This window comes from Elgaria multicarinata, chromosome 2 (genome assembly GCF_023053635.1).
Source record: "Elgaria multicarinata webbii isolate HBS135686 ecotype San Diego chromosome 2, rElgMul1.1.pri, whole genome shotgun sequence".
NCBI classification, from domain to species: Eukaryota; Metazoa; Chordata; class Lepidosauria; order Squamata; family Anguidae; genus Elgaria; species Elgaria multicarinata.
Genome location: NC_086172.1, coordinates 4942036 through 4952353, shown reverse-complemented (window position 1 = coordinate 4952353; position 10318 = coordinate 4942036).

The window sequence follows — 10318 nt, the reverse complement described above, 5'->3', positions numbered from 1 at the left end:
ACACACACAATATCCTGACACCCCTTTGTTAGATCAATGTTCTTTTCACCCAAGGACGAGATCCAAACAGCCCTTAAGCACGACTCCACCATTCCAGCGACAGAGGGTTCAAAAGCGCTTTATTGATTAGTAATCAAGGCCTGGTCTCTTCAAAGGGAGCAATCAGACAAAAGACATAGGGAATATGGTACAGTATTAAAGCTTTCAAGGGGCAGGACCCAGTAGCAGCATTAACCAATCAGAACATAACACTGAGGCATAGCTAATTATGCTAAACAGTCCTGTAAACAATACCTTTGGCCTGACAGTAAGTTACAGAGAGTTAACTTCAACACAGACAGCTGGAGCCAGGACTCTTGTTTATATTAGTAATCAAGGATGCAAGGACGCACACAAGGAGACATTCTCATACAGGGCATTTTGACATTTTGCTTGGAGTGCAATGGAGATTTTACAGTTTACTGTTAAAAATGGAGGTGGTTCTGCTAACATTTTCCCCCCTTTAAAGCAATTTAAAACTTAAGCTTGCTAGCTTCTTTTAGATCATCTGTGGCTAAGGCTTCACAATACAAATACATTTGCTGGTGGATTACAGACTTTGCAAGACTTTTCACAAAAGACAAAATACAGGGAAGGCAAAAAGCAAGGATAAACAAAAATCATTACAATGGAACAAAATACAATGCAAGAAATCCCTCTTTTAACTACTCTATATTGGACAACTAACTAGTGAGCCATCTAAATAGATCATCAGTGGGTGGTTCAACTGCTTAATGAGGAAGGCAAATTGATAACAGACAACAAAGAAAAGGCTGAAGTGCTTAATTCCTATTTTGCCTCGGTCTTCTCCTAAAAGCGGGTCTATGACTCCTTCCTGGAAAAAGTGAAGTTGAGGAGGCAGGATTGCAGTTTGAGATTGATAAAGAAATGGTCAAAGAACACCTAATTTCCCTGAATGAGTTTAAATCTCCAGGGCCCGATGAACTGTATCTAAGAGTAATGAAGGAGCTAGCAGAAGAACTCTCAGAACTCTTGTCTATTATCTTTGTAAAATCATGGAAGATGGGTGAGGTGCCGGACGACTGGAGGAGGGCTAACGTTGTCCTTATCTTCAAAAAGGGCAAAAAGGAACCTGGGAACCTGGGAACTACAGACCAGTCATCTCTGAGAAAATTCTGGAACAGATTGTAAAGAAGTCAATCTGTAAACACCTTGAAATCAATGCAGTGATTACTAGAAGCCGAAATGGATTTGTCAGGAGGTGTAGGGAATGCTGATCAAATTTGCAGATGACACAAAATTGGGTGTGATAGCTAATACTCTGGAAGACAGAAACAAACTTCAAAGTGATCTTGATAGACTGGAGTGCTGGGCTGAAAACAACAGAATGAAACTTAATAGGAATAAATGCCAAGTTCTACATTTAGGGAATAGAAACTAAATGCACAGTTACAAGATGGGGGACACTTGGCTCAGCAATACTACAAACGAGAATTGTTGTAGATCACAAGCTGAATATGAGCCAATAGCGCAATATGGCTGCAAGAAAGGCAAATGCTATTTTGGGCTGCATTAAGAGAAGTATAGCTTCTAAATCACGTGAGGTACTGGTTCTTCTCTATTCAGTCCTGGTTAGGCCTCACCTAGAGTATTGTGTCTAGTTCTGGGCTCCACAATTCAAGAAGGACGCAAACAAGCTGGAGCGTGTTCAGAAGAGGGCAACGAGGATGATCAGAGGTCTAGAAACAAAGCCTTATAAAGAGAGACTGAAAGAACAGGGCATGTTTAGCCTGGAGAAGAGAAGATTGAGGGGAGACATGATAGCACTCTTCAAATACTTAAAAGGTTGTCACACAGAGGAGGGCCAAGATCTCTTCTCAGAATGCAAGACACGGAATAACAGGCTCAAGTTAAAAGAAGCCAGATTCCGGCTGGACATCAGGAAAAACTTCCTAACTGTTAGAGCAGTGCAACAGTGGAATCAGTTACCTAGGGAGGTTGTGGGCTCTCCCACACTAGAGGCATTCAAGAGGCAGCTGGACAACTAACTTTCAGGGATGCTTTAGGGTGGATTCCTGCATTGAGCAGGGGGTTGGACTTGATGGTCTTGTAGGCCCCTTCCAACTCTGCTATTCTTTGTTAACTTTCATTTACAACTACCGTAGGGCTCTAAAAGTCCTTGGGTAGAATCATAATATGTGTACACAATTCTGATATTTTGGCTTGTGTGGTGATCACAAGCTTTTGCAGGGCAGGAAGATAAGCTTTTGCAAAGAACATTTGGCAGTTGTGGAACGAAGCCAAGTCACTTATGAGTGGTAAAAGGCACAACTCCTTTCTTAAAAACATTTGCTATGGCAATTAAAGAAACACTTAGAACTACTAAAGTAACAATTATCAAAATTACAGCTACATAATCTTCACACACATGTAAGATAACTTTAGTGTCTTTTAGATGTTGGGTTGAGTACCTAGGTTGCTCCGTGCTGGTTTCTTCGCCTATGTTGCTGGTGGCTTCCGGTGCACCAGAAGGCAGATGATCGTTGCCTGTGTCCTCTGAGCTCCGGCTACTCAGAGGAGGCAGAGGTTGATGAAAATGTTTTATTCTAGAACAATGTGTCCATTTATCTGTCTATAATAATTTCACTTACAACTTACAAGTACAAAGCAGCAAGGGCTTTCTCAATCCTGGGGTCCTACTTTTAAGCAGGTAGGCTGGAACAAGCAGGGTTCTTCTAACGACAATCTCTGGAAAGGTGCAGGTAACGATGGAGCTGGAAAAGAGAAAACTGCAGGGCAATTACATATTCTTGGAATAAAACATTTCCCAATTCCTATTTAATTCTTTCTTGTTCCCCCACTAAAACCTGAGAGGAAAAGCCAAACATTAGCTCAAAATGAAACAATTTAAGACCTTTTTCTGATTTTAACAATGCAATTGGAAATACATCCACCCATTTCAAGGAAATTTCTAATTTGCTAGGGTCTCTTTTCAGGGTCCTATTAACTCTATCTGCCTTCCAGACTGGAATCTTCATGAGATGCCAGCCTACTTTTAGGACAAAAGTGCCATGTTCTACACTACCTAAGAAGTAAAATAGCTTTCTAGATCTGATTCTATGGTTTCAGGCCTGAACAAAACAGTAGGTGTTCAGAAAAAAACCTGAACAAAAACAAGTAGGTGTTCAAAAACTTTTACATTTCAACAAAGTCAATCTGGATTCTTAAAAAAAGATAACAAGTCCATGTCTGCAGGGGCTTTTCTTTTGATGCATTTACAAATGAAGCCAGTAAAAACAATTCACTGTGCATTTATATTCTTTGGCTGATTCAGGGAGGTCATGACAGGGAGGTCATGATGATTCTTGGCACATCAGGGGTAACAAATCCCATCTTTCTGGGTTCTCGAAAACTTAGAGTTATTGTGCTAATTCCAAGTCTTCTTTTTCTTAAGGTGGATTCAAATACTGAGAAATGGGCTAGCTCCAATTATGGCAGCTCGCTTGTAGACAAATTAGCCAATTCTTTTGGCAACATCAGGGCTTTTAACAGATCAACTGTTAATTCTCCATGGGTCACTGCTCCATGGGCAGTCACAAATCTTCTTTCTTTCCAAATCTGTCCATGTGATATTTTGAATCAGTAAATATAGTCCTTTGCCTGAAACAAGCATCAGGGCTTCTGTGCATACTACGAGTTCAGCTGCTTGTTGTACAATTGTAGCTGGATCCATCAGTAAACAACTCGAGGTCATCATATAGGTCTGGGCGAAGTTTGGTGCCAAGTTGCAAGACTTCAAGGCATTCATGCTCTGGAACTTCTTTTCTTTGTAGTTCAGGTATCAACGTGGCAGGATTCAATGAGGCAAGCCTTGGGTCCACGAGGAGGTTGATCTCATATCTGGACTGGCAGGCAGGGTTCAGGTGTTAGCTTCTGCCACTGTACTCCACTGGTCTGTGCCACGTTTTTGGCACAGCACACTTGAGGCTGGTAGGGCAAACACAGTGATGCAAGCTGGAGTTTTTAATTGCTTTAATCATTTCACAAGTCCATTTTTAAAAAGCAATAGTTGTATTCTTCTTCTGGCTTCTAATTTCAAAGGATACTGATGCAAGAACACAGGGGTGCTTTTAGGCTTCAATTGTAGTTGCATTTAGGGCTCAGGCTCAGGGCTCAAAGCATTTCAAAAGTTCTATTAGGCCAAAGTTAGAATATCTCTGCCCCAAAAAAAAGAACCACTGGGCAATTTTCAGAACACAAGGTTCAAAACACACACAAAAATATAGCAATTCAGTATTTCCAATCTTCATCAGCAGAGGATGCAAGATTGTCCATTCACTAACTTTTTCAAGGCAGGGCTTCTTCACCCCCCTTTTCCTTCTGGTCAAAAACCATGCCACGTACACTGACCTTCAAACACTTTCCTTTTTCACTACATTTCAATTTCTTCACTTCTGCTATTCACATACTTTACTCTTCTTCAAATCAACTTCACTTCAAATCAACATCTTTGCAAAACAACCAAAACAACCTTTTTAAAAGTCTTTCAAACTATCTCTTCTGCACAGCCTTCTCTCTCTCTCTCTCTCTCTCTCTCTCTCTCTCTCTCTTTTTCAGACATTTCTCTTATCCACTTTTAACAACATACTTTTTCTTTCTCTCATCTTGGCAAAACGGTTGGCAAAACTATTTGTACAAGGACTTGAGCTTTTCAACTCAGGCAGTGAATCTTCAAAGCTATGGAAGACTATATCTTCCGTGAAAATGGGGTTCTAATTATCTGAGGTTTGTGAAAGAGAAAATACACAAAGTCTTCAAAATCTAAAACAAAAACTTTTCACTGCTTATCTCTAGCTGCTAAGCATAGGAGAAGCAAAAAACACTAGGGAGGAGAAGGAAAACAAAAACTTCAAATTTCTTTCACTTGGGCCGGGTGGAAAACACAAACTGACAATTTTTTCTTTCACTTTAACACAACACCAACTTTTATGTAATTCACATTCCAACACTAAAGGGCGATCCTTTGAGAGGTACATTTACTCAATTACATTTCTATGTTTGCAAATTGATTCCAATGACACAGCTGAAATTAACTTTGGATCAAGTTCAAAAAAATCCACAATCTAACATAAAAAAGACATTCATTCACAGTCACAAACATTTTTAACTCATTGTTACACTGTTACAGTTTCAAAATCTCAATTTCAATTTCAATGAAAGCTTTCCCAAAGACAACAATGGGCTCGGGGACTCTTTTCCAATACGAACTATAAGCTTCTCATTTCTGAGGTCAATTGTGAACACCCACTCCCTCCATTTCCCGTCAGGGTCCATGGGATTAAAGGTTTCACTCACCAAATAGCCGTCTCCCGTCTTCGCCCTTTCTAATCACGTCTGATTGCAAATTGTTGTTGCCTGTTCCCTTCCATCTGTCGGGTGGAGTCGATTTTGTAACCTTGGCTCAAATGGTCCCGTCAATTCGGTCTCCATGTCTGCACAGTGCATGTCAGCCTACTAGAGGCAAGAGAAATCTCTCTTGGCGATCGCTCCTCAATCTAGGCTCCACTGGCAGGCATGAATCCGTCTTGGGGTAGATCCGAGTCAGGCGCCATTTGTTAGATCAATGTTCTTTTCACCCAAGGACGAGATCCAAACAGCCCTTAAGCACGACTCCACCATTCCAGCGACAGAGGGTTCAAAAGCGCTTTATTGATTAGTAATCAAGGCCTGGTCTCTTCAAAGGGAGCAATCAGACAAAAGACATAGGGAATATGGTACAGTATTAAAGCTTTCAAGGGGCAGGACCCAGTAGCAGCATTAACCAATCAGAACATAACACTGAGGCATAGCTAATTATGCTAAACAGTCCTGTAAACAATACCTTTGGCCTGACAGTAAGTTACAGAGAGTTAACTTCAACACAGACAGCTGGAGCCAGGACTCTTGTTTATATTAGTAATCAAGGATGCAAGGACGCACACAAGGAGACATTCTCATACAGGGCATTTTGACATTTTGCTTGGAGTGCAATGGAGATTTTACAGTTTACTGTTAAAAATGGAGGTGGTTCTGCTAACACCTTCAGATCCACAGGCAAAGGCCAAGTCAAGGGTATGCCCGTCCCTCTGTGTTGGGTCAGTGACAAACTGGAACAACTCAATGGTTGTCATGAAAGACATGCTGTCCCAATCTGGTCCTGTTAAGGCATAGGTGTTGAAATCTCTCGGGACCAGAATCCTAGAGCTCTCCAACATTACATCTTAGACCATCTCAGCCAGTGAATCCACTGGGTAGCAGGATGGACAGTACACGAATGGTATCCCCAAGTACGGGCGCTTGCCTCATATTACTTTGGGGAACATGACCTCAGTGCCCAGAAAACTCCTCCTCCTTCCTCTTCCACCCTCAGACCTGGTCTCTGTGCTTCTGGGTGTTCAGAGTCTGAAGGTCTGTGTTTCTTCAGGCCCAAGTGGAGCCTCCATGTAGGAGATTTGCAAAGGAAAGTTTAGAACTGGTAGCCAATCATCTTGATATGGATAAAATCAAGTATCTGCTATCTAGCAGAGCTAAGCCTGTTAGGTTTAACAGGAAAACTTGCCACAAAATTTGCTAAGGAAACTTCCCAACTTAGGCAAGCCTGTAAGGCTAATGCTTTTGTCGAAGGACTTCATGTCTTGTGTATGATCTAGGAGTTAAAATGTTTGATTTGTTTGGCAGTAAATTTCCTTATTGATCATAATATGTAATTGGCATAATAGACATGATTTGGAATGGGCAAATGCCAGGCAAGCTATCAGTTTGGGCATCAGTTACTTTGTGATGGAGTCTGGATGGCCGCCCCTCCCTCTAATACTTTCCCCTCCACCCTGCCAGTAAATTCAGGCCTCCTCTTGACCCGGAGCTGGAGTCGAGTCTCCTACGCTTGGCTCTGCATGGCGTTATCTCGGTGGATGTGGCCAACAGTGATACCAGCAAACAGGTAAGTTCAGGAACAAGTCCTGTCAGACTAATTTGATCTCATTTTTTGATCGGGTAACCTCCCTTGTGGACTGTGGGAATGCTGTGGACGTCATATATCTTGACTTCAACAAAGCTTTTGACAAAGTGCCCCATGATATTCTGATTAACAAACTAGCTAAAAATGGGCTAGATGGAACAACTATTAGGTGGATTCACAGTTGGCTACAGAATCAGACTCAAAGAGTGCTTATCAATGGAGCCTTCTCAAACTGGGGAGAGGCAACGAGTGGGGTACCGCAGGGCTCAGTCCTGGGCCCAGTGCTCTTCAACATTTTTATTAATGATTTGGACGAGGAGGTGCAGAGAACACTTATCAGATTTGCTGATGACACAAAATTGGGTGGGATAGCTAATACCTTGGAAGACAGAAACAAACTTCAAAGCGATCTTGATAGGCTGGAGTGCTGGGCTGAAAACAACAGAATGAAATTTAATAGGGATAAATGTCAAGTTCTACATCTAGGAAATAGAAACCAAATGCGCAGTTACAAGATGGGGGATACTTGGCTCAGCAATACTACAAACAAGAAGGATCTTGGAATTGTTGTAGATCATAAGCTGAATATGAGCCAACAATGCGATATGGCTGCAAGAAAGGCCAATGCTATTCTGGGCTGCATTAATAGAAGTATAGCTTCCAAATCACGTGAGGTACTGGTTCCTCTCTATTCGGGCCTGGTTAGGCCTCATCTAGAGTATTATGTCCAGTTCTGGGCTCCACAATTCAAGAAGGACGCAGACAAGCTGGAGCGTGTTCAGAGGAGGGCAACAAGGATGATCAGGGGTCTGGAAACAAAGCCGTATGAAAAGAGACTGAAAGAACTGGGCATGTTTAGCCTGGAGAAGAGAAGATTGAGGGGAGACATGATAGCACTCTTCAAATACTTGAAAGGTTGTCACACGGAGGAGGGCCAGGATCTCTTCTCAATCCTCCCAGAGTGCAGGACACGGAATAACGGGCTCAAGTTAAAGGAAGCCAGATTCCAGCTGGACATCAGGAAAAACTTCCTGCCTGTTAGAGCAGTACGACAATGGAATCAGTGACCTAGGGAGGTTGTGGGCTCTCCCACAGTAGAGGCATTCAAGAGGCAACTGGACAACCATCTGTCAGGGATGCTTTAGGGTGGATTCCTGCATTGAGCAGGGGGTTGGACTTGATGGCCTTGTAGGCCCGTTCCAACTCTGCTATTCTATGATTCTATGATATTGAGCTCATCAACACTGTGTCAAATGCTCCTACTTGAGAGCCTGGGGTACTTGATTCCTTACTTGAATCTCTGAGAGAGTTTCTGTATTTGGGGCGCAGTGGACAAAACTGTGTGCCCAGAAAAGGCAGGAAGGGGCTGGGGAGGGGAGAGTTATTGTTCATGAGCTCCATCTTATTGTCCAGAATCCACAGGACCACTTCTAGTACAAAAGTCTCTGTTCGGCAGGCAGAGCAACATAGCTTTGTGTCGCCTGCATGTAGAAAGGCCTTGTTAAGGAGAGACTCCAGCAAGCACAGTGTGGCTTTCTCTTTATTCCAGGCAGCATACAGGAAATGTGTCACAGCCTTGGAAGTAATGCTGAGGTCCATGCTGGAGGAGGACCCAACAGCACCACACCTGTTCAGAATCTTAGATGTAAGTACATTGAAGCAAGGTTGGCAAAGACGTTTTGGTGCTGGAGGTGAAGGACAAGACGGGTTAATAAGATGGATATCTGTAGAGCAAATTATTTGGGGGTTGCACAACTGCCAGTAGCATGACGTCAAGACTGTGTAAGATGTTCGCCCCGTGCAAAGTTTCTGAGGTGTTGCTTCCCCTTGCAGCACATCCACTTTTGGTTCAACTCCAACAATGTGAAGGAGAGAGCCCGGGCCACCAGGAGCAGTGCTTCCCTGCTGCGCTATGTCACAGTAATGGCGGACTTTGACGTAAGTAGCCCACAGATGCTGACGACCTGCTTTGGCGTGAAAGGGCTGCAGAATTCTGGGCTGGTAAGCACGAAACCTAGAAAAGGGGGCCACAATTCCCATTGCTTTTTCCCTTTGCTGTGTGGAGTGCATTTGGGTTCCTTATAGCAATTGGCTTTATATTTGATTCCTCGCTCTCCTTTAGTCCTCATGTTGAGGCAGTAGCTAAATCCTGTCGCTTTTTCCTGTATAATATTGCCAGGATTCGACCATTTCTGTCTGTCTCTTCTGCCAAGACGCTTGTTCATGCACTGGTTATTTCTCAGTTGGACTACTGCAACCTTCTTCTCTCTGGACTTCCTTCTTCTCACATCAGTCCGTTGGTTTCTGTCCACCACGCTGCCGCTAAGATCATCTTCTTGGCTTGCCGCTCTGACCATGTTACTCCACTTCTGAAATCTCTCCATTGGCTTCCAATTCACTTCAGAATCCAATATAAACTTCTCTTGTTGACCTTCAAAGCTTTTCACGGTCTAGCTCCGCCCTATCTCTCCTCTCTCATCTCACACTATTGCCCCACTCGTGCTCTTCGCTCCTCTGATGCCATGTTTCTCGCCTGCCCAAGGGTCTCTACTTCCCTTGCTCGGCTCCGTCCATTTTCTTCTGCTGCCCCTTACGCCTGGAACGCTCTCCCAGAACATCTGAGATCTACAAGTTCAATCTCAGCTTTTAAAGCTCAGCTAAAAACTTTTCTTTTCCCTAAAGCTTTTAAAACTTGATGTTACTCAGACTTTAGACTGTTAGTTATACTGTTAGTTTTTCCCTACCCTGTGCCTGTTTACCCTACCCAGTGCCTGTTTGCATTCTCTCCCCCTCCTTATTGCTTTACTATGACTTTATTAGATTGTAAGCCTATGCGGCAGGGTCTTGCTATTTACTGTTTTACTCTGTACAGCACCATGTACATTGATGGTGCTATATAAATAAATAATAATAATAATAATAATAATAATAATAATAATAATAAAGTGCCATCGGTCTGAGCTTCCTCGTTCAGCTTGCTGTGGGAGGGAGTTGCTCTTCTGGCAACATACAGGTAGATGGAGATAAAAATCCCAATTTCTCTCCTTCCCCCTAGAACACCTGTGAGCTCCCACAGCTGGGCCGCTACATAGCAGAGCTCTCACTTTACATTGTTGACACCAAAGCCCACATCAGTCGCCAGGCCAGGGAGGGTGTCTTCCGCCTGTACGAATTACTTGTCAACCAGAAAGGTAAGTTAGCGACAGCAGCTACTTGCTGGAACATTACGCGCTCTACCAAATGCCTGGGTTTCACATACCAAGAGAAACTGAAGAGCAACTTCTAGTCTCAGTTCTTCACACAAGAGACTACTGCCTCATT